At 44.8% G+C, this 22,547-nt stretch overlaps 1 long non-coding RNA gene across 13 annotated transcripts in view; it reads right to left on the bottom strand.

The window, feature by feature from the left end:
• LOC142602307 (uncharacterized) overlaps positions 1-22,547 on the bottom strand; it is a 47,867-nt gene that overhangs the window by 5,762 nt on the left and 19,558 nt on the right. For 6 of the 13 annotated variants that reach the window (XR_012835972.1, XR_012835970.1, XR_012835976.1 and 3 more), the window contains 10 exons: positions 20,745-20,817; positions 17,118-17,297; positions 16,007-16,262; positions 14,036-14,320; positions 12,931-13,177; positions 12,509-12,690; positions 12,157-12,282; positions 8,424-10,513; positions 8,157-8,242; positions 6,149-6,277 (listed from right to left, as the gene is read on the bottom strand). This is a non-coding gene — a long non-coding RNA (uncharacterized LOC142602307). The other 7 variants (XR_012835981.1, XR_012835980.1, XR_012835977.1 and 4 more) reach the window with 6 other exon arrangements.

The following is a 22,547-nucleotide window of genomic DNA, read 5'->3' as shown; positions in this document are numbered from 1 at the left end:
ACGCTGGCATTATCTCAGTTACGTGAAGGGGAGGGTGGAAAGTCAGCTAAAAGTACTGTGCAAAAGAAAGCGATATCATGGATTTCTCTCCGGGGGAAAAAAAAACCCAACAAAAACCCAGCAGATTTTAGAAACAGAGGTTCCTTCGGTAAAGATGTAAACGCTTCTTCCTCAGATTAAATACCTCAGACTCCATTCAGACGTGATATATGAACCTAAGAAACAACAGAAAAGGTCTAGGCCTGATGTACTGACTGACATTCACCTCTGTATGAAGCCACAGGTGCCACAAAAGATATCTCCATACTCTCTCAGAAGGCTGCCAGGTGAAAGTAGGCAGACTTCAGGAAGAACCAGTTTTCACCAGCTGAAGTTCTTTTCAATTCACTGAGTTTTCCTACTGCCCAGATGAGAGAGCTTGTATTACCTCAAGAGCTGTCCCATGTAAGTTTTTATTATGTGATAAATATAAACAGTGCCAATTCACCTCATGTTACAAATGATTCTGCTACTGACAGACTATGATGCTGCCACAAGTCTAGAGGACACCAAAGATCTAAATATACTGGTTTGGGGTTTATTTCTTTTGATGGAAAGTATATAAAAAAATAGAAGTTGTCCCTGGATACATTTGGGAGCACTGGAAAGATGAGGATAAATGTGCAATTCACTAGCATGAAGTAGTTCTTTCTGGTTCAAAGAGCAATCTCCAAGCTAAAACTAGTGTTTCTGTCAGGCTAAATTCCTCTTGGCTTTGAATAGGAGCTCCAAAGAGACTGAAAGGTCTATTTACTCACATCACTTGACCTCTCGTTTCTCCCGAGTTTTATTAACAGTATCCTGCTTTGATGGATTTGCTTTGTACGGCACATCAAAAGTGTTGTTAGTGTAGGAGTCAGAACTATATTTGGTTACAGGACCTTGTAACAGGAAACTTTTTTTTTCCTAGAAAGCTCACAGAATGCTAAAAAAAAAAAATACATAAAGAACAGAGCTGGCCTGGCCCAAACATTTGGTAGGTGAGATTTGAATGGAGCAGACCCCTGGCAAGCCGCATGCTATCACACTATCTTAACAGATTGTTTATTCTAAGCCTGGGTAACTGCAACACCATGAAAGGCTGGAGGCTGGACTGTATTTCTCATCTTGTAAACAAAACTAAAGGCAAACCCTTTCCTAAGATCTTTTACTTCAGCATTTGGTTTACATGTACCATCTAATATTTCTGAACAAAGGCAAGACATCACAAAGCATAATTCAGCCCAAAGCGTCCCCAGACTCCTGGATTTCCATGGGAATCTGGAATTTAAACTAGGAAAGCCTGAGGCAGGTTTCCTTGAAGAAATGAATAGCTGTTTAAAAGGCGATTAGAACACTTTGAAATCCATAAACCCCAACAAATCACACTGCAGGGTAGTCTGTCTCCAATCATCCTGTGTGTAAAGCTGTCCTAAAGTACTTGGGAGTGTTGTGCATCTACTGAGTAACGGCCTCTAATACCTTACACAGGACTGTAGGCAAATCTCCAGAGCAGGCAGTCTCCAGCGCTGCAGTCTCCGCTTCAAGCCAGACTCCACTGCACCGGATTCCTACTTCAGCATGACACAAATATTGCAACCCCAACCCTTGTGTTGCAATCTGACTGGCCGGTCCTCGCCATTTCATCCAGTTTCACCCAGATAGAGCAAAAAAGTTTGCTGGCAGTGAAATCAGGCTATCCTTTGGATGAACTGGATTAAAGGCCATACATACGGTGCAAAGATACACTTCTCTACCTGAGTAGGACCGTCAAACAGCAATAATCTGTTTAAGCACTTTATTACTCTCAAGTTTGGCTTTGAAGCTTGGAACAATGCCAGTAAGCCACTAAGTCTGAGCAAATTCAAAAACATGCATGTATTAACCATTGCTCTTGGGATAACCTTCAGAATAATATGAATTTTGGATGGGATGAAGCTGTTGAGAAAATTTTATGCAGGATCATATTGACTGATTTCCTGTGATGCTACAGCTGAAGATACCACAAGTTTCAAGAGAGGGAAGAAAACTGTTTCCTCAAGGACACAGCAAAGTTTTAAACAACAGGACAGAGTGGTTGCTCATGGAAGAGCTTTACAAGGTCTCTAACTACAGAAGGTTGGGATCTGGAGAAACCATCAGCAAGATAGAATGGGAAACACAGGTAGTACCTGCTGGGGGTCCTCTTGCTACCTGGGAGGCCTGGGAGTTCATGGTTTCATCTCCCTCTGACTCCCCGCACAACCATCAGAAAATAATTCATCTCTCCATTCCCAAATTCCCCAGATGTAAAATAGGAGGATTAACAATATATTTCTTGGCTATTTTATGCAATTACCCTAGGCAGGGAGTTAAAGCCCCTGGGTGCTGTTGTAATTCAGGTACATTTAATAACTGATATGAAAGCGGTAACATTAAATTACTGCAGGCTTTATTGCCAGATCACATGGATCATGAAATAGGTTTATAAAGGGACTCTCGCGCTAGTGAAATGAATGCATCCTTATCTCTGCAAAAAGAATCACGCTCAGGCAGGCTGGCAAGTGTAATTCTTTTTCTCTGGAAAGCCCCAATATTTTTACATAAGTTCCTAGAATAAATAAGGCAAATTAAATAAAAGTTGCATTGAATTATTAAAAACCCCAGAAATATCAATACAATTCGCTTTAGCACTGCTGATTTTTTTCCCTGATAACACAAAACCTCCCCTTTTCAATGATGTAGAAATACTTTGTCGCAATAACAGTAAAAGAAATAGAACAGACTATTAATATACTATAAAACCAACACTGTATAGAGCATACTGAAGTCATATTCTACCAAAAGGATCTCTATCAAAAAGGCAAAGTAGCACATAAAAATGAAATGTTTTGATAGTGGCAAGACAAAAGTTCTACTGTCAAAGCATAGGAAACCCACGCCAGCCTAGGAAAACTAAGTTCCCTTTCTTGGCTTCAAACGAAGCATCCAGTCATTTTTATCACAAGCCTTTTTGCCTCCCACTTGAGTCAGACTCCTGGTAACTGATTAAGGAACACAGCCTGATCCTGCCTGTCCCAGAGATGTCAACGGCTTCCTTGAGAACAGATGTTGATGGCCAGTTGCAAAATTGCACGAGCAGAGCACGTCACAGCCCACCCCCGAGCATGCACGGCTGCCTTGCGGGCAGTGGATGATTTGTACATGAGCACCTAACAGCAGCGCTAAGCGGTCTTGCCCCGTACCAGTGCTTCGCTAAGGCTTCAGGGGTGATGAAGTCCATGGAACCCCATACGCTCCTGGTAGGGCCCCGCTTCCTGTCTGGAGGCGAGTTCTTCCTAACCTCCGAAACACTCCTCAAAGGGACAGCATGAGTATCCCAAAGCAGAGTCATTCCACTGGCTTTGGGTCAGATTTGCAGAAAGCAATTGAAATCCAAGGCAAACCCTCGAGCATTTCTTGGAAGAATTCCCACTGGCTTCAGAGGGCTCTCATTTGGATTTTTGGGCTACAGCCCAAAACACCAAGACCTCCAGATAAGAGGTGGGTTTGGGTGACACAGCAACGCCTCCGAGATCCTCTGCTGCAGGCGGAGACAGTCCTATCCCCTGTCTGAGCAAGGAGCTGGAAGGCACCCCTGCGTGGCACACAAAGAAAGGGGTAGTCAACTATGTTTGATTTGCCTTTGTCATGCAAAGACACATCATGTCCCCAAGCGCTCAACAGCTTTAAACAGCTGTGCAGCTTCCTAATGCAAAACCACTGGAAGCCACTCCACTGTAATATTTCATAAAATACTACACCCTGGTCTGTTTTCTCACATATGTATGTATATTACTTGTTTATTCTACGCATTGTATGCTGCAGAAGTATTTTCTGTTTCCTGGCAATCCTGGAAATCATTAATGATCTCAGAGCATAACAGATGGTCTTGCCCTGCTTGTTTTTAAAAAAAAAAAGGAGCAAAATTTGCAACACCTGTTCAGAGTCCTATGGCCAGCTCAGCTAGTGAGAGCCCAGCGGTCCAGAGGGACCCAGCTGCTCAGCACACACACAGCCTGGACCAAGGCATGCTGTGGGCTGAGACACAATTTTCAGGGACCTCCCCCTCTGAGCAGACACTGCCCCATTTGTTGTTTTATTTTGCAAATGTGCCTGGCTAATTTGTGATGTGCAGCAACGCTGTTTAGACATATGTTGGAGAAACTACCGTGGTCCCCTCCAGCGCAGGCAATGGATTTGTGTGAAGTTCAGGGTTGCTTCACGCTGCTACAACACACACTGTGCTTTCACACTTGACAGCATGCACAATTTATTAGAGTCAAATCTTGTCTTCTTGACCCCGGTGCAACTGCTCTGATAGAAAACCCAAAGGGGAAGAACTGGCTGATCCCGAGCACAGAGAGAGGAGGAGATGTGCTCATTCCCCCTCATTAAAAAGGTTATCACAGGGGCAGCTACAGCCCAGACCAGGCATGCTAGATGTACACAAGCACAAGAAGGAACAGCCTCTGCCATAAAGAGTTTACAATCCAAACAGCTAAAGAGAAAAGTACTATCCCATTTAATTGCTGGAGAACTGAGAGAGAGGGGTTTAAAAGGCAGGCTTAGGATCACGTGGAAAAACCTCTGGCAAAGCAATGATCTCAACTCACTGTCCTGAAAGAAACCCAGCATCCCAGCCCTTCACACTATCTCTCTGCCTGACCCCCAGCACAACTCCTGCACCGGATCTCTCCTGCTAAGGGTGCCAGCAATGCTGGGGAAACATTTTGCTGCTGGACACGAAAATAAAGGGTGGGGTGAGATGAGACTGACTACAAGGGAATTGGGGATTATTATTATCATTGTGGGGTTTCAGACTTTTTTTTGGTGTCTCTCCATCTTCAGCTTTGCAGATGGAGAAGCTACAGCTATCATCGCTGAAAGTTTTCCCTGGCACTTTGACTGTTGCCCTGACTCTGACCCCTCTTAGAAGCAGAGTTGGCAAGAGAGAGGAGCCAGCAGCTGCGAGCAGCACAGCCATGCAGCTTCCTTAGCTGCAGCCCGGCAGCAGTCAGAGGCTAAGTGCCTCTTTCTCTGTACAATAGATAGAGGACTCTGCTGACAAGGATGCAGTCACCCTCAGTCCTAAGTTCTGGAGCAGATAAGCTCCTTTTCAACTCGTTAAAACCCTCCTTGGAGAGCCAGCTCCATCTGACAAGGCACCTAAAAGCAGCTAGAGGAGCCTGGCTTTCAGCACCCACATTCAACCAAACCTCCTGTTTCTTTTAGGATTTCAAACTTGCACCAGCCCCTTTAGTTCCATTTCTTATTCTTTTGTAAGCAGTAAGTTTCTTAGGGGCAACAGACCATCCCTTTGACCTTCCTCACATAACACTGGGTGCGGTGGGTGCTATTACTGCACAAATAACTCAAGGAATTTCACAACGGAGCCAACGTCTGCTCCCCCAGATACAGTCCTGCGAGACAGCAATGCCTGTCAGAGCTGCTGGTTGTTACGATTGCCGTAACATTTTAAGGCCTCACCACAGAACTCTTTTACCTCAGGGATGTCACATGTATTCAATCATCTCCTAGTAGCCACCCCCAGTTCTCCCAACAGCTGCACACAGAAGAAAATACCCACAGCCATGAGTCAAACAGCAATAACAGTTCAAAAGATCCCAAAGTCTAATTTTCTCTGTCATTTAGGGCTTTTTCCCAAGCCTGCTGACTGCCTGGGACTCTTCCCACTGGCCTAAAAGGTCAGAGATTGGGCAAATGCAACTAGGCAGGGACTGCACCCCCCACTGAAAAGCATCTGTCTGAAAGGTGAATGTCTTGGGCAGGGTGGACTGGACTAGCTTCTCTGAAAATGTTCACTTTTAAATTAGTTCCCTTCACACTGCTCCTTCTGCCTCTTGATCTCACCAATCGGTCTGTGAATGGGGTCTGTTACCGACATACCGAAACCTGCTTGCGTGTACAGGGTGCAGATCTGCACCCGTTTCACTGCCAGGGGCCTGAGCCCAGCCCTCCTACTGAACACAGCCGAGCTTGCTCAGGCCTGGCTGCCCTGTGGTCTCTGCTGCTGCTCAGCACGCTTCACACGTCTGCTCCTGACATGCTCCTCACCAAACAGCAGCGTCGGCTCAACCTGCTCACTCACCTCCTCTGCTCCAGGGAGCAGCCTCTGGGCAGGGCTTTCAGCAGGCAGTCTGTCCCAGCAGCCCCTCCAACTCCCAGGGCCACCTCTGTTTCTGTAAAACCAGCTCCTTTCTACGAGACCAAGAACTTCCTAAGAGGGAGCAGAAGAGCAAAGAGGTGAAATTCTGGTTTGGGTTAACTCCGTCCCTCCCACCTGCAGTCAGCACTGAGCTTTCATCTGCTTCCCCCAGGCTTTGCAGAGTGATCCTGGCAGTCCCTGCTCTACACTGGGCTCTGCTTACAACATGCCACAGAGTTAATCCCTGTTCTCCCTTCTCCTCCCCACCTTTCAGTCCACACTGCACAACCTAGTCCTCCTCCAAGGCATTAAACTTTTCCGGGGGTTTGGGTTAGAAAGAACCTCAGAAGATTCTTGGTGGTGTTTTGCCTTTTGGGTTTTTGTTTGGTTGTTCAGTTTTTTTTTTTCCCCCCAAAAAAAGAAAAGCCCTCTCACAGTCCTTCACTGCTTATTCTAGCACGGTCTACTCAGAAAGCTGACCGAGGGCAGACAAGCCAAACAGATAAGAGAAGCTGGATCCAAGCGGCAGGTCCTGCAGAGCAGGGGCATCTCGCACAAGGAGCCGCAGGGAGCTCAGCTCTTGATTAGAGGGGAGCCTGCCTTTGGCAACGACATTAAAGCCTGTCCTCAAGAGAGGTGATTTCAGCTCCTGGCTCCAACACGGGCCTCCTGCCTGACTTGGCCAACTCACTTAATCTTTTCCCCCTTTCTCCAATGGCAGCAATATTTCTTTTGCTCTGTCTTGTCTATATATATCACAAGTTTTTTGGAGGAAGGGTAGGGTTAGACATGTGCTTTCTGGGCTTTGCTGAACCATGGCTGTGATTTCCCAGATCTGCTGGGTACGATCCTAATGTCTGCCTTGCTGGCAAACTCTACGTGCCCTTTCAGCCCAAAGATGATCCTGACTCTGCTTAGGGGTTTTTTTTTTAAACCAATTACTTATTACAGACATGTTTCAGATATTAGCACATCATTAATCAACATATCACAAATACAGCAGCTTTTGTGCTGTTGCAGGCCCCTCTCCAAGAGGCTCTTCTAATTGTTGATGACTACTTCACCTATATTCTTGTGATGTGCTTTCTTGCTCTGTGTTTCTGGATGGAATTTTCTCCCACTTGCCTCATGAAAAATCTTGTTTTGTCAGAAAAAGGAAATGCGTTTTTATCAGAAAGGAATTTATCTATATCAGGGAACGGGTTTTCTTCAGGTCCAGGATAAGCTTCCTAGTTAGAAGGAGCACAGCCCAGCACATTCAGTGCTAACCTGAGGAGCAGCAGATTAAATTTTGCTTTATGCTTCTAATGAGATAGAGCAGCACTTTAAAGGAGGTTTTTCCAGATTCCACGAAGGGTTAGGATTGACTAGGGTATTGAGTGTTAGTCTCTGCCTCCATTCTCATTTGGGAGTAAAACAAACCTTTCCAGGAATATTTCTGAGATGGCTATTATTATCATGATATAGAAAAACTGTTCTACAGGCAAAGCATCGTTTGGTGTCAATTAGCATCGACTGTAACAGTACAATCAAGGTAGCATTGCCACTACTCAGAGCCAAAGGGTGCATCCACTCCTCAGAGCAGCTATTAGCATCCCTTCAGAGGGAGATGGCGGCCATCATACTGGGACTTGGGGCAGCAAAAGGAATTAAAGCAGCTGTCAGGAGTTCAGCTCTGTCTCCTCATTCTCTCATCTACTGAGGCTGCTTCTCTGGTTTTACAGTGGAAGCAGCATAAGGTATATTTTGGAAGCATGTTCCACAGCCAGTTTTTCCCACCTGCCTATTGCATCTCCCCTTTATGTTACATTTCAAGCAGGATGTCTGCAGCTTTGACCTCAGTTTCTCTATCCCAGCTGTGGGAAGGAAAGACAAGGATCTTGTTGATAAGTGTGACCTTACACCAAGCAAATCCTGCATCCTTTTCTTTGGAAAAAGAGATTTGGCCCACCAGTTTTCAAGCGGTTACTCCCCTAGTTTTTCAGCTTTTTCCTCCACTTCAGTGTTAAATATCTCATGGTAAATTTCAGCTGTGACCTAAAAAAGAAAAGGAACTACTTTTTTTTTTTTTAATTTATTTCCCTGCTCCTGAGCCAGCAAGCAAAGCTTTATGAGCTGATATTTTTCCCTCCCACCTCCCTCGTGCCCTGAAGGTTGCAATAAGCATTTGCCTCAGGATTTCATGCACTCGGCCCACGAGAGGTGCTTGGTCTCTTACGCTATGTGCATGATGCTGTCCAGGTCTGCACACTGTGATTCCCAAGAAGAGTGAAGCCAAGAATTGCATCTCAGCTGCTGATAGGCAATCAGTTCCCATCAGCTTTCCAGCTTGCATCCCCAGAGAGTGATTCAGGGCTTGAAAACGGACACTAAAAGCCAACGGCTCAAGACAGACAGGAAACAGAGCAGTTTCTATTTAACAAAGAGAACACTCCTGAGACAGGCTGGGATGAGGAGGAGGAGGAGGGAAGGGCCTTTACAAGACTACCATGGAAAAGGAGGAAGCCTTGGTGTTAATAGAGCTGCCTTTCGTCTCCGTCCTCCTTGATTTCTGCAGGTCCTTTTAAGAGAGATGAATGTATGCGACAGAGCCGAAGGCTCTCTGCAGGTTTTGCTGCCCTCATATTTCCGATTCCATCACCATAATCCCAAGGAAATCCAGATTAGCACCTTTTCAGAAGTATATATATTTATAACAGGACCCTTGAGACACAATGCTGCTTCTGCCGTAAAAAACAAGTGTCAGCTTAAGAACAGTTAATTCTATTGACTAGAAGGGAGTAACAGCACTTATTTTTTGTTCGCTGGCAATATCTAACCCTTTAAACGATATCAGATGGGCATGAGTCAACAACCTAGCCCTGAATAATGTGCCGCTCAGACTGCCTATAAATAGATTTTACTTTCCCTCTCACATATAAAGCTAGCTCCTGCAACAGCTAGGCACAGCCAAGGGGTCTGCTGGGGACAGACAGACGCCTGGAACAAGGGGCTATTGAAGTAGCTCCATTCCCTCTAATCTCTTCCTGCCAGAGGGGCCACTAAAAATACAGTAGCCACCGAGTTGTTCTAGCTCTCATTATGGCTGGGTGGTGCAGGAGCAGAGAACAGCAGCCAAATTCTTCGTATCTCCTTAGTCTCGGCTGAAAAAAAGCTCCAAAGCAGATGATAATTAAGCCGTTAATATTTCCAATAGATTTAAAATATTGCTATTTTTACCACCCAGACGTGCGGAGCCAGGAACACACACTGCACACACACAGGGAGCGGCAGCTCTACTCTGCCTGCTTAGACAGCTGGAGTTGTTACAGCGGTACATCTAGGAGATGGAGAACTTAAAGAAAAGTTGGCTTTAATGGAGTTTTCACTCCAACTTCAGTGTTTTGCCAAGCCAGGTGATATTGAGGATACTGAATTATTTTAATCAGCTACAGGAAAAAACTGTATTACATCTTTTTGAGGGGACACAACATTTTCTAGTTGGGACTCAAGGAACAGGCCCCAGGAGCAGTGAAACTAAAGTTCAGTCTTTCTCCAAGAACTAGGTCCAGTCAAACATGCCTAACGGCCCTCTGGGCTAGCTGAGTCAGCCTGGGGTGAATTCTGGTGGGAGTCTAGACCACAGGTTGTAGATACCAGAACCACCGAACTGGTGAATAATCCACCGAAACTACACCAATACTGACCTGTGCTCTATCTAACTCTACAGCCCAATGACAGATCTGAGGGCCAGGGTGGTTACCAGGGATAATTGTAGGGGAAGCAGGTTTCTGCTATAACTAACATCACGTTCTCTACTTTAGGGCAGAGGCCATTCACAAAAAGCCCTTCAAGGCCAAGTTTCATTTAACTCAAGACTACACATTCATCTATCTATCTGACAAGTTCATCAACTTATGTTCAAATTAATTTTTACGTCTGTTTTGCAGAATAAACAGAGGCAGGAACATCCAGGCAACTCCATAAGAGCTCTCCGCTCCTATGCTTTATGCTGAAATGAATGGGGAAAGCTTCATGTTTATTTAGGGTCTCTTGTTGGGATTTTGTCTCTTGTCTCTAAAAAGACTTCCAAGATGGTGAATGCCGAAATCTTGGCTGCATCTGCGGGAGTTTACAAAACTCCTATTGTTCTTACCTTGACCCACAGAAAATCAAGATCATTCACAGCTAATTTCAAGAGAAGTGGAGTTCATAGGGCAAGTGCTTTGGAAAAATCCCATCTTACATCTCACAGCTGCTAAGGGTTTATGAAAAATCTTGTCCCCCATTGCAGGCCATACGTGAGAGATGAGACGTTTGGAAAAATGTCTCATGGAACCCGAGAACGATAAGGAAGAGACTGAGATCATGCAATTAGGTTAGAAACTGCCCATTCCTCATCACATATTAGAAAGCAACGAAGGTCTACCTCGCACCACAGGGCACAGCAGAGAATAGAAGCTGTCAGGGAATTAACAGGACATGATTTTTACAACACACAACAAAACAAGCCCCAGTGAGCCAGCAGAAATCAATCTTTATGTCAAATACTGTATGTACTGGGGCAAGGTGACCAACTCAGCTGGGAGTCTGCGTTTGGTGACTGAGTCATCTCTCAGCCTGTTCAATGGGACTCAAAGGTTTTCCCACTTGGTTTGACAGAAATAGATAGACATAACTGATTGCAAGGCAAATTTCCTTCTCTTGCAGCAGGCAGGGCCAGGTGGCACCACAGAATATTTATCAGTCACAAATTACAGACTGCAGGATTTAAAGAGGTATGGTCATATTTCTTTACATATGTGCTTTTTTCCTGCCTACAGACTGAGTCTGAAAGGCATTTAAGATTTTCTCCATTAGTCAAGGACTTCAGAAAGTATCTGACAAACCTGCACAATGGTGAATGGCGGTTCAGTGAAATCCAGCTCTCGGAGGGCTGTATATATGCCATACAATTAATTCCTGCATCGACAGTAGGTCCGAGCCTTCCACCAGAGGAGACTCATTGCTGCCTGAATGTGCTAGGAAATCCCAGAGCAAGCAGCAGCCACCCCAGGAAGGGGAACCCCCCACATTGCTGGAGATCATCTGGTGCAGCCAAGAAATCCCCAGGGAGGTGCGGTTGGCACAAAATTTCTCACTATTGTCAGCCCTAATAACACAGCTAAAAATGAATGAGCATAGTCCGCTTGTGCAATAGTGTAATGTAACATCACTCACGCAATAACGGTGCTCTGAGACACTGTGGATACCACATGGCGCTCCCACCTGGACCAGATTATCCCACCCTGCTATAGTCTCTCTCCTGCAATTCAGTGCTACATTCTTCCTTGTCCTCCACACTTAGCTACTTTCCACTAGGCACTGCGTGGCCTTCAGTTATAAATTCAGAGACTAAGGCCAGAAGGAAGCATCACATTACCTCAACCAAACACTGGTTTTAATCCAATTATCCTTCATCACGCCTATTTTTCAATCTTATTCTAAAGTCCACGAGGGGTTAAGAATGTACCATTTGGTGAAAAGTAAAAAAACCCAAACTATACACAGTCCAAAGAGTCAAATGCAAATGAAAAGTCAGTGGAAACATCTTGTTTTACTCTGGAGCAAAATCTCCGTCCTTCCAGAATATTATAAACGCACAATTACTTAGGAAGCTGGTAATGCCTGACTGAGATCCACCGACAATCACATACCTAAATAAAGGCAAGGCGTCTTTCAAGTACCTAAGCAAAGGAGAAAGCCTAAAGGAAGACGCAGGAGGTATGCCTGTATAAGGAGGAAGACAGACAGAGCTTTCGGGGCACAGAGCCTGCTGAAGAGAGTTGAGATTTCTGACAAGGAAACTGTTTGTTTCTTTTGAGATCATAGCAACAGGACATCACGTACATGGTAAGTAAATCATGATTTTTCCACAAACACCTCTCTCCAAATAGTATAATCAATTTCACCTCTTAATGGAAAAAACCAACCTATTCGAACCTGCCAGGCCAGAGGGACAACACTACCCTCATCCAGCACATCTTCTGTTTTTCCAAAAGCATTTCCCAGCTTTAATTCCAAGGTGGTGAGTCCTCTCATCCAGATAGTTCAGCAGCCTATTCATGAGATACATAAATCACAGATAAGGAGGTGTCCTAGCCAGTTCTTGGAAACAATACAAATCCCATGTTTGTTTGCTTTCAGCTGCTTCCTCCAGGCCATCCCCATGACTGCTGCTGGGCACTGATCCACCAGTTTCTGACCTGTTTGCAGCTGAGACACAAGCCATTCTCCCACAGCAGCTTTGCAGGTAGCAGTTACCTTTACTCTGGTCTCCCTTACCTGTTACAGTCCAGCAACCCCCTCTAAGCCCAGATTAAAGACGGGGAATTTCAAGAGACTGGGAACTCTCCTCCAGTTGTTGGCTGGTTTCAGTTTCAGGCACACATCATTGGAAAGCATCCCAGGTTACTTCCCATCTTGTAGTAAGGAATGCGTTTCTTCTCTTTGACCATCTTTTCTCCCTGCACAGCACAATTGAAAGTTACTTACATCATAGTATATCTGGATTGCACAAAACTGAAACGCTTCAAACCTGTGTGTTACTTGTGTAAGACAGAAAACATGGCCTTCTCCAACACTAGCAGCAAGGTGGACAAGTAATTGCTCCATGCAAGTGTTTTGTCCTACTAATTAGCGCCTTCATTGATTAGCAATTTCAGCACTGGCTCAAAAGAAACAAAAGCAGAGACTAACCGTAAAACCAAAGATGAGTTGATGAATTGGTGTAAACTGGCACGATTTCTTTGCTATCAGTCCTTCGCTACTGATTGCCAAGGTTCTCACTCATTGTGTTGAATCCAGTGAAGGGCTGGTGTACACAAGGAACAAGAGGCATCACCAGCTATCCTGAAGCGGGCCGACAGCAGAAAACTTCCCAACATGAAGAACAACGGTCACACTCCTGTACACTTCCGTTTGTGCTCCTTTTTTTCCCCAGCTTCTTTTGGCCTTGCAAACAGGAAGAAATCAATGTTATAGCTATTACATTCTTTTTCTTTGTATCATTTCAAGTAGTTCACTTCAAGGGCTTCTACAGAAATCCTTAGAGGTGTAATTCCCCTTACAGACTAAGCAGCTGTGACCCTGCTACATTCCATTATTCCGTACACCAGTGTTTAGCAGCAATAGAGCTACACAGCAACAGAGCTAGGGTGAAACTCTTCATCCTGGGACAATGCATACTAAGTGGTGCCTCGGGTTTTATTATTATTATTTGACTTTTCCTTTTGTTATTTAGAAGTGATTTAAAACACTAAAAAGTTAGTGGCAAATGAATCGGGTCTGTACAGATGTGTCTTTCCAAAGATTCCAATGTCTGAAAGCAGAGGAGTTTTTCCTTAAATTAACTCTCAAGGGGCTATAATTTTTCCAAAGTTGAAGACTATAATGAGATAAAAGGAGGGTGTTAAAAAGATGAGGCTATTTGAGAGCACTAGAAATTTTTTTTTTTAAATTTCTGAAAAAAATTGACAGAAAAACTTTCTATTTCACTTTACAAATACTAATTAAGGAACTGATGCCAACAAAGTCAAGCATGAGTGATGCATTGCAAACTCAGGGCCAGGCACACAGTTTACTCTGTTTCTTTGCCCCCTGATACTTAAGGAAAAGGGCATGCCACAATGCTGGTTTAAGTGCACATTGAACAGACATTGCTCTCTACTTGATTTGTTTGACACGCGCGTGATGGTTGTGAATCAATTGTAGAAGGAGCAATTAGGGACTGAAAAGCGCACACAATTTAACATCCCTAAAGCAATGCAATCTTAACAATATACTTAAATTCAACGTCAGTTTAATTCTTACCTCATCTTCCATCCAAATCCAAAAAAAAATGTAGTTTAGTGGAGAAAGCCTGGATGATTATGTTAAAAACAGACTTCAAAAAGTTTTTTGTTGAAGGTTTCCATACTGTATCCAGATGCTTTCATGACTTTATAAACATGGCAAAACTATGCATGGAGCCTCATCTCTGAACACTCTGTTCTTAAAATAAAAACTTTGAGGAAAGCATCATCTTAAAGAAAATCTTGATTGCTCTTGCAATATCAATGGAGACTTTTTTTGCTTTAACTTTCAAAACTTCAGGTTCTGAAAATCAGAACATACATACCTCAGTAGATAAAGTATTCTTCTAACTAAACATACTGATAAGAACGCATTCAGAAAAGCCAGAAACATTTAGAAGGACTTTTTAATGGCTGCAGTTGCTTTGGGAAGTTAATTTCTTTGAGCCCATTTGTTCATAAACACAGCAACTTGACACAAACTCTCCATCCCCATCCTTGTATTCAAATGATTTTGAAAAAACCTGCATGCTGTCCATTTCAGTGTATCTGTTACTATTTAGGTGCAATCACAGAAAAAAATGACACTTTTGAGTGTATAAAAATAACTGCAGCAAGCGCAAACATTACAGGAGCAGGTTGAAATGATCAACTACGTTAGTAGTCAACACAAATCATTTTAAAAGGGGAAGGCAGGGTTCAGTTGTAAAGAACTTAAGTCTAAGATGAAAACTATCTCTGCACGGGAAAGCTTGATCAGGAACTCACCCTCCTTTAACTCTCATCCACAGATTACAACAGTAGGCTGCTCAAACTTATACCTAACCTTAAACACAGGGTCATTGGGCCCAAGACCAAGATTGCTGCCTTGAGGTATGTGCTTAAATGTCTTGTTAAACTCAAAGGAAAGCTTCACGAAGGGAACTTCTTCTATCGCCCTACCAGCCAGCTGACTCCACCCTGGACCTTTACAGCATCCCATGTTCAGCTCCTTCACTGTGCTTCAGCTGCAGCCATATGAAAACTCAGCATTAACATCGGACGATACCTAATGACTGCAGGTGCCTTTCTTTTCTTTTTGGCTCAGGATCCAGCCTTGTTATTTGGTCTGCTCTTATTCAGCATTCCCATTACCTGTGCAAGGCTAGAGAAGAAGAGAGTTAGCTCTTCCTGCAGCATTACTCAGAGGGTCATTGGTGTCTGAGTCACAGCTGGTTTGGGACTACGGTCCGGGCGTGATTACTCACTGGAATTTGGTGGGAGGCTATATTTAATAGTCCCCTTCACTCCAGAGAAACAGGGAGCCAGAGAATCTTTAAGGACCACAGATGCATTATAAACTCTTTCCACAACCGCAGAAACGTAGCCAGCAAGACGACAGCCAAATTAGCAATAAAGCATATATGTAGGCGGGAGGGCCGTACTGTTGTACCCCTATTCTGTAATATGAGCAGAGTTTTAGCCAAGTACCAGATCTCCCGGCCAGCATCTTCAGCAGCACTGCTGCCCTCTCTCTGTAGGACCACTTACAAGGGACCCTGCAGGCACCGCACACCCTCACCGCCTTCGGTGCCAGACATACTGGTATGAGACACAATCAGATCAGCATCAGAATGGATGTGGAATATATGCCGTTCAGCTGAAGCTCTCCCTGCTCACCGCTCTGTCACCAAAACACAACATAAGTCTAGAGACTCCTACCTCAGTGCTTTGGAAAATTAAATAAAAAGGCAAAGAAAGCAAGAAGTGAAGAGCATGCTGTCAGCATAGCATCAGGACTAAACATCAAAACAGAAAAATGCCTAAAAATCATAACCATGAAACTATGTATCAGTAGGAAGGGAGAGAAGTCACACATGAACACAGGCTCTACTTGCTATTCCAGCACATCTGGATCTAAAGCATCTTTGCTTCCCTTTCTCCCTGACCACCAGCAAACACTTTTGCTAAAAAAGTAAGGGTCTTGCAGCAAACTCAACTAATGCCAAACCTCTGCTTTCCTCTAGCGCTGTCACCAGCTTCCCCCAAGTCATTCCAAGCTAAACAGATGAGGATTATTGTCTGTTCACAATCCAGTTTTCCCATCTGAAAGAGGAGGATAACTGTTACAACTTTTTGCTCCACGGGGGCCACTGAAGACGTAGCTAATAATATTTGGAGATGCTCAGACATAAGACATAGATTGGCCCTTGGCCAAGAGTTACCACAGTCAAAGGAAGACTTCAGTGGACTCAGTGCTTTTAGACCTGAAGATGAGAAAAAGAGATTGGCATCACCAGTCATAGGATTGACGCTTCATAGGAGCTTGATGTCACAGAAGACATGTCCCAGCGATGAAGCTTCTTCAATATTTTAAACAAATTTGAAATGTGTTTAGTCTGGAAGCAATTATTTTGCTTATTTGGATGCATTTGATGTTTGGCCACACACTGCAAATATGGTCAGCTGGCCCAGTTCCAACCATGGAAAAAGAGATCACAGCACCATAACCAAAAGTGCATTACATAGGACTGAATAATATATCCCCACCATAATTAAAATCCCACAATTTAAACTGTGGAGCCAATGTTTTATGGTGGCTAGGATGAGCATGATACATGTTCTCCATTTTCAAATACTGCAGTGTTTTAGGATACATGGGAAAGCAGATGTTTTTAATAGTCTGAACCCTTAAAACAAGCTTATTCTTCCAAACTAACTGCATGCAGTCAGGAGTGAGACACTGCTGCAGGAATGGGTCAAAACATTCAATCTGTCTTTACTCCAGGGGAAAATGTTTATTCTGAGCAACAGATATTTTCACATTGAGACTATTTTCCTCCAAAGCAGTCAGATTATCAATTGGATGCAATTAAAAAAAAAATCTATTTCCTCTTTTGTTTTTATTTATTAAATCTAAAGGTTTTCAAATAACAGTTCTTAAAAAAAAAAGAGATGTGGGGGAAAAAAATTACCCAAATCCTACATTCTCCATCAGTACTTTCCCCTCCTCACTCATCTGATTACAATACAAAGCTGCATATCCCTACTGATACCTTTATCACTCAACATTTATCATACAGTTACCACCTACTATGCCTCCATCCTTTTGCCGTCCTTACCGACACAAAATAAATCCACGGATGCTGCTTAGCTCTGCACCCACCGTGGTGTCACCTGAGGTGGCAGAACCACGACAGACGTATGGAGAACCCACGGACCTCCTGCGTACTAACTTAAATCAGTTTGAGAGAGTCGCTGTATGCGCCCACTGACACGGAGGGCTTTTCTTCGCGTGCAGGCTGGAAGAAACAGTGGACAGGTTAAACCTGAGGAAAAAAAAAAATCAAATCTGAATGTAACGTTTTCTCTGTGGGCTTACATTAAAGGCTTGCTTTCTTTTCCAGCCCGCTGCAGGCATATGGCCCTCAGCTGACTACGTGCTAAAGTCACACATGACACTGCGTGCTGCTCAGGCATCAGTCATCCTAACAGCTGCGAGAGGTTCACGCAAACGTAAGGCTACCAATGAGGATGTGTTACAGCAAACCTAGAAGCATAACTGGAGAGTATCAACCACTAAAGAAAGTGCAGAAGACTATTATGAGCAAGGATCTCAGGAAGCACAGCTTTACAGGCAGGACCACAAGCATTCAACACAGGAAAGCTTTCAAAATAAATGTGGCATGGGCTTAGACCAGAAACTATAAAGCACAGCTGCCCTGATCATCTTACACTATTAAGAGGGAAGGGAAAGACATCTGTTGAAGTATGGCCCCTCCTTGTCACCCAGAGGATACAGGCTGTGCTGAGGATCCTCCCCTCCTGCCCAGCACAGAAGGCAGTGACCCCTCTAGTTAAGCCAAGAGTCATCTCAAGAGCAAGCAACCAGGAAACCATTTCCAAACAACAAGTTAGCTACTCAGAGACCTCTCTGTCCATATCTTCCACTGTGTCAGACCACTGAGACGCCCACCCCCAGCTCCCTGTGCCAGTCAAAAGCCCTACTAGGTGAAGATGCTTACATACTGCTTGCTCTGATATTTTCCTCAAGATCCTGTTTTTCACTGGAGGGGGTTTAAACACACATGGTAGGAGCATGCAGTAGGTACCAGGCAACAGGCTACGAAGGGGGCAGGAAGGCTGCTCTTGGTGCTTTCTCATGCAAATGTATAGAATTCTTATAAAGTCCCTTTGCTGGAGCAGGAGCCCTGCCTTCCAACCAGGCAGGCATTTGAGGTGCAGGGCTGAGCTCTCCCTGCCTCCTGCACACAGCAAATGTTGGGCTGGAAGAGCTAAAGCTGCTCTGCAGTCCATCTGGACACACTCCCAGTGACAGAAGGTTTGAGCAGCGAAGAAAAAAGGCCTGCCTCCATCTCTGAATAAGCTAGCCACCTAATAATGGGAGGATGCTGCCTTCTCTAATGTAGATTTGGTGGAAGACCTCAGCCATAAGGTAAATCCTGTGCTCTGGGCTTGCCTTATTGGGTCCAGTGAGGGATGGAGCCAGGTTGTAGAGGTTTGGGACCTCTTCCGCCACAGCTGCATCCAAATCCTTAAACACTGGCCTCCTTTCCTAGCAGCCGCCGTGCTGGGCACATGCCACAGCAGACAGAAGAGTTATAATGGTACAACATGGAAAGTATTGCAGTCAGCCCATGCTTCTGACATGAGGCAGCTGCTGAACAGGAGGACTTGACAAGGATCTCAGTTTTGTATTCAGTCACTGAAGACTGTGCTCCAAACATTGCAAGCTGCTTGCTGGTAAACCCAGTGCTCCTATGAATGGCAGCTCAGCCACACTTAGGAGGTGTGTTTTCCAGGCATTCGTAGGAGTTGCACAGCTTAGGTGACACAGGATATCTGTACTCCTAAGTGCTGAGAGGATTACACATTCAATTAGGCATCAGGGGGTACTACCAGGTTACAGAGACAGCAGAGAGAGAGTGGGGAGCACTAACAGAGAGCAAATCCTATTTCTCCCCTTTCACAGGTTCCCATCGAGCTGCCCAGTGCCACACCAGATAGGTGCTGCCACAGGTCAGCTCCTTTGTTTCCTTAGGCCAGGGGCTTTGATCCGGAGCAAAGCGTGGCCGGATTACGTAGGCAGACAGCAAGCCGCATGTGGACCTCAGGGGCCATCTGCATCGGATGCAAGACAGATATCAGCAAGGCATCTGTCTACCAAACCTCAAGAAAGATGCAATTGCATTAAGTGAAATCCCTTCAAACGAATTCCCTTGCTTTCCTTTGCAGTGACAGCAAGGAGGGAGGAACTGGCAGGGTCCCTGCTCCCAGCTGCACACTTCTAGTCCAGCTGAATTTTTTGCCATCTTGATTCCCGGAAACATTTGCTGTGGAATAAGCCAAGCCTTTTGCTGCTTCCAACTCCTAAGATGTTTCTTCTGCATCATCCATTTTCTATCAGCTGTTTGAGCTCATGACCAGAGTCAGACCAGAAGCAATACGGGAGAACTACAGGACCTTGACTCCCTTTGCTGCACAAGCAAGCCTTGATGGAGTACAGGCTGCCTCCCAGGTACTTTGACCTTGCCCTCCTTCTCCACACTGATCAAAACTCCTGCCTTTCTCTTTTGGGTACCTCTTCCAGCCCTCAGACATCAGCCAAACTGCTCTGAGTTTCCCAGCAAAGCCCTGGCTTCCCAGAAAAGTCCCAGTGGGCCTCCAGCTCGGAAATACGCTTCCCTCGCCCTGCCTATAGCACACCAGCATGGGGGAGCATCACCTCACCCTCGGATGGTCAGAACTGCACAGCAAGATCTGTCCTTTTCTTCAGCAACATATGCTATTGTAGATAAACTGAGCACTACCATGGGCAAAAGTGTCTTCAAACTTGGTTCATGAGCCCTGCTTGGTTTCAAAATAGATGATACACACCAGGAATGGGGTACTGTAACAGGGACGAGGGACCTAGAGTCACCTTGTAACTCAGGCTATGAGCAACTGGCCAAGCAAATGTAAAGGTAGACAGACCCTCAGGAGATGTGGGCTCTCTTCTCCACATTGCCACTTGCCCAATGAAAGGGCTTACAGAGAAATCAGCACCTTTCTCAGGGCTTCTCCTTCCTTCTCTCTTTTGTTGACATTTCTCATCTGTTTAGCCATCTTTGAGCCAGGACCTAGTTCTCACAGGAGGCAAGATCTTCAGAGCGCTGTCCTCCCAGCTCTTTCCATAACAAAGAGGGCACAAAAGAGAGAACCTCAGGCTTCTCAGGCAGTGATATATCCAGCCAGCTCTCTGGCACACAGACCAGGCATCCCCAAGCTGCTGATGTTACATTCACTAGGAAATAGTGGCAATTACTTTGGATAACGAATTGGAGCTGCTGGGGAAGGACACACACCACTGCTGCTCTGCAGGAAGCAGTGACCTCCCTACAGCAAAACAAAGCAAAGACACACTCTTGCCTACATGATCTGAAAACCAGGAAAACAGACCTGTTCCCCTATCTCCCAGCTACTCACCCCCATTTGCTAAATGAAACCTGAAGTGCCAAGTCGTATTTTCCAGCCCTGCGAACCTAGCTAACCAAAACCAAATAATAAAGGTATGAATTATTTTGTTCCCCCCAGCCCTCACTCCTGAATTTCCACCCCACAGCTCCTCATCAGGCCTGAGGTGCTAATTAGAACAGGCTGTGAAGTTCACTACATCTGTGCAAAACAGCAAGGGTGGACAGACACATGACATGAGCTGTTGTGAAACCTTCAGGTTTCAAAGAACTGACCCATATAATGCTAACCATCTTCAGTCACTTCTTTTTGAGGAACTGCACGATATTTATCTTCCCATGAAGCTTACTAAAATGAAAGAAAAAAAAAAGAGGAGCTTTCAAAAAGATACCCTCCTCCCCTTCAAAAGGAGGTTATTTTGTTCGAAGGCCTTCCATTAATAATCTCCTTAATAAGGGGTTTTATTTGTTTGTAAATGTTCCCTTTCACTCAGTCATTTGATGGCATCCTTGGCAGCGACAGCCCATAATTCTTCATAGCATATGTGTACGTCTGCTGCTTGAAGCAGACCTAATTAAAGCAAGGCTTGTGGTTGAGGCTCTAGCATTTAGTTCAGTGCACAAAAAGGAAATAAGGGCAGCAATCTAAGGTAACAGTATTCCTGTTAGCGTGGTAGCTCACCAAGATGCAGAAAAATCCCAAAAGATTAAAGTCACCCATTCTGCAAAGTAGTTACTCTAATCTTCCTGGAACCACCCCAGAAAACATACAGCACGCACTTGAGTACTGGATTCAAACTCTGACCATAAGACCTTTCTATCCATTCAGATTTGCATCTTTATCCACTCTTCCTAAGCAATAAAACAACTCTAAATTGATACTGGGAAGTAAATACTGCAGTACCTCTTAGAGGCAGATAAACAGAGCAATAAATAGAGCTGATGTCACAGTGATTACACTGGAAAAAGAGTGGGAACCATACCTGAAGCTCCTTGCATATCACAGTTTGGATAGTGAGGAAAAGCATGCCTTTCTACATGGATCCCGCTGACCCCAGTGTGATGCACTGAAACTAGTAAACTGCATCTTAGACACTCGTTGCTTTGGTGCTCAGACTCTCTCTCTCTGGTCTTGCAAAGCCACAGTGGAAACTTCATGGTACAAACAGGGTTGGAAGCTGTAGGACTCTGGACCAGCTCCTGAAGTCCCTCCTGTTCTCTTGGCATGGCTACCTAGGAGGAGAACTCTCTCTCTTCTGGAGAACAGCATCAGGACCCTAGATTAATATTCTCAGGAAAAAAAATTGAGTAGGAGGCTTGGCAAGTTAGTTTTCACTCTCCCTGTGATTCACGAGGAAACCAGACAAGGAATGTCTCCATCAGCAGACAAATGGGCTAGGCTTAGTGGCATCTTTAATGGTGACATATTTCTTTACTAACTGCCAGTAAGTTACTGGAACAGCTTCAGTACAGAACAAGAGTGACTTCTAGTGCAGTCCAGGGATATGGCAAGGGTTATTGCTTGGCATCATCCCTACATGTGTTTGACTTCAGCCTGTGATGCCTAATGTAATTAGACTTGGTCTGAAGCGCCTGTAAAAGTACAGGGGATGTCACTGCCCTGGGGAAAGCCAAAGCCTAGTCATGTTCCATCCTATGGTCATGGAAAGGCAGGGCATCCAAGGTAACTTCACAAAGAGACAGCACACACATGGCTGCTTGTGACAGCAGTAAACTGGATATCCTAACTTAAGAGCTAATTCAGCCTCTGCAGAGAGCAGTCTTTTCAATTAGAAGTGATAGATGTAATCGCAGCCTAAGTTTCCTTACTTACCAGTTCAAGAGCCAAGCATGCTGCCCTCTCCCTGCCTGATATTCCTGAAGCATCCCCTCACCCACCCCACCGACCCTTCAGACCCGCACTGCACCACAGGCAGGACCTGGAGGCAGCCTGGCACCTCCTACACCCCGTGATAACAAGCTGTCTTCACAATCAGGCTGCCAGGCAAACTACAGCCTTGCAGGGAGGAAGAACAGCCAGACCAAGCCGACCTGCATGCAGAACAACCGCTTAACTGT

Source organism: Balearica regulorum, chromosome 6, assembly GCF_011004875.1.
Source record: "Balearica regulorum gibbericeps isolate bBalReg1 chromosome 6, bBalReg1.pri, whole genome shotgun sequence".
Taxonomy (NCBI): domain Eukaryota; kingdom Metazoa; phylum Chordata; class Aves; order Gruiformes; family Gruidae; genus Balearica; species Balearica regulorum.
The sequence above is the reverse complement of the archived record's forward strand: the minus strand, read 5'-3'. Positions and strand labels throughout refer to the sequence as shown.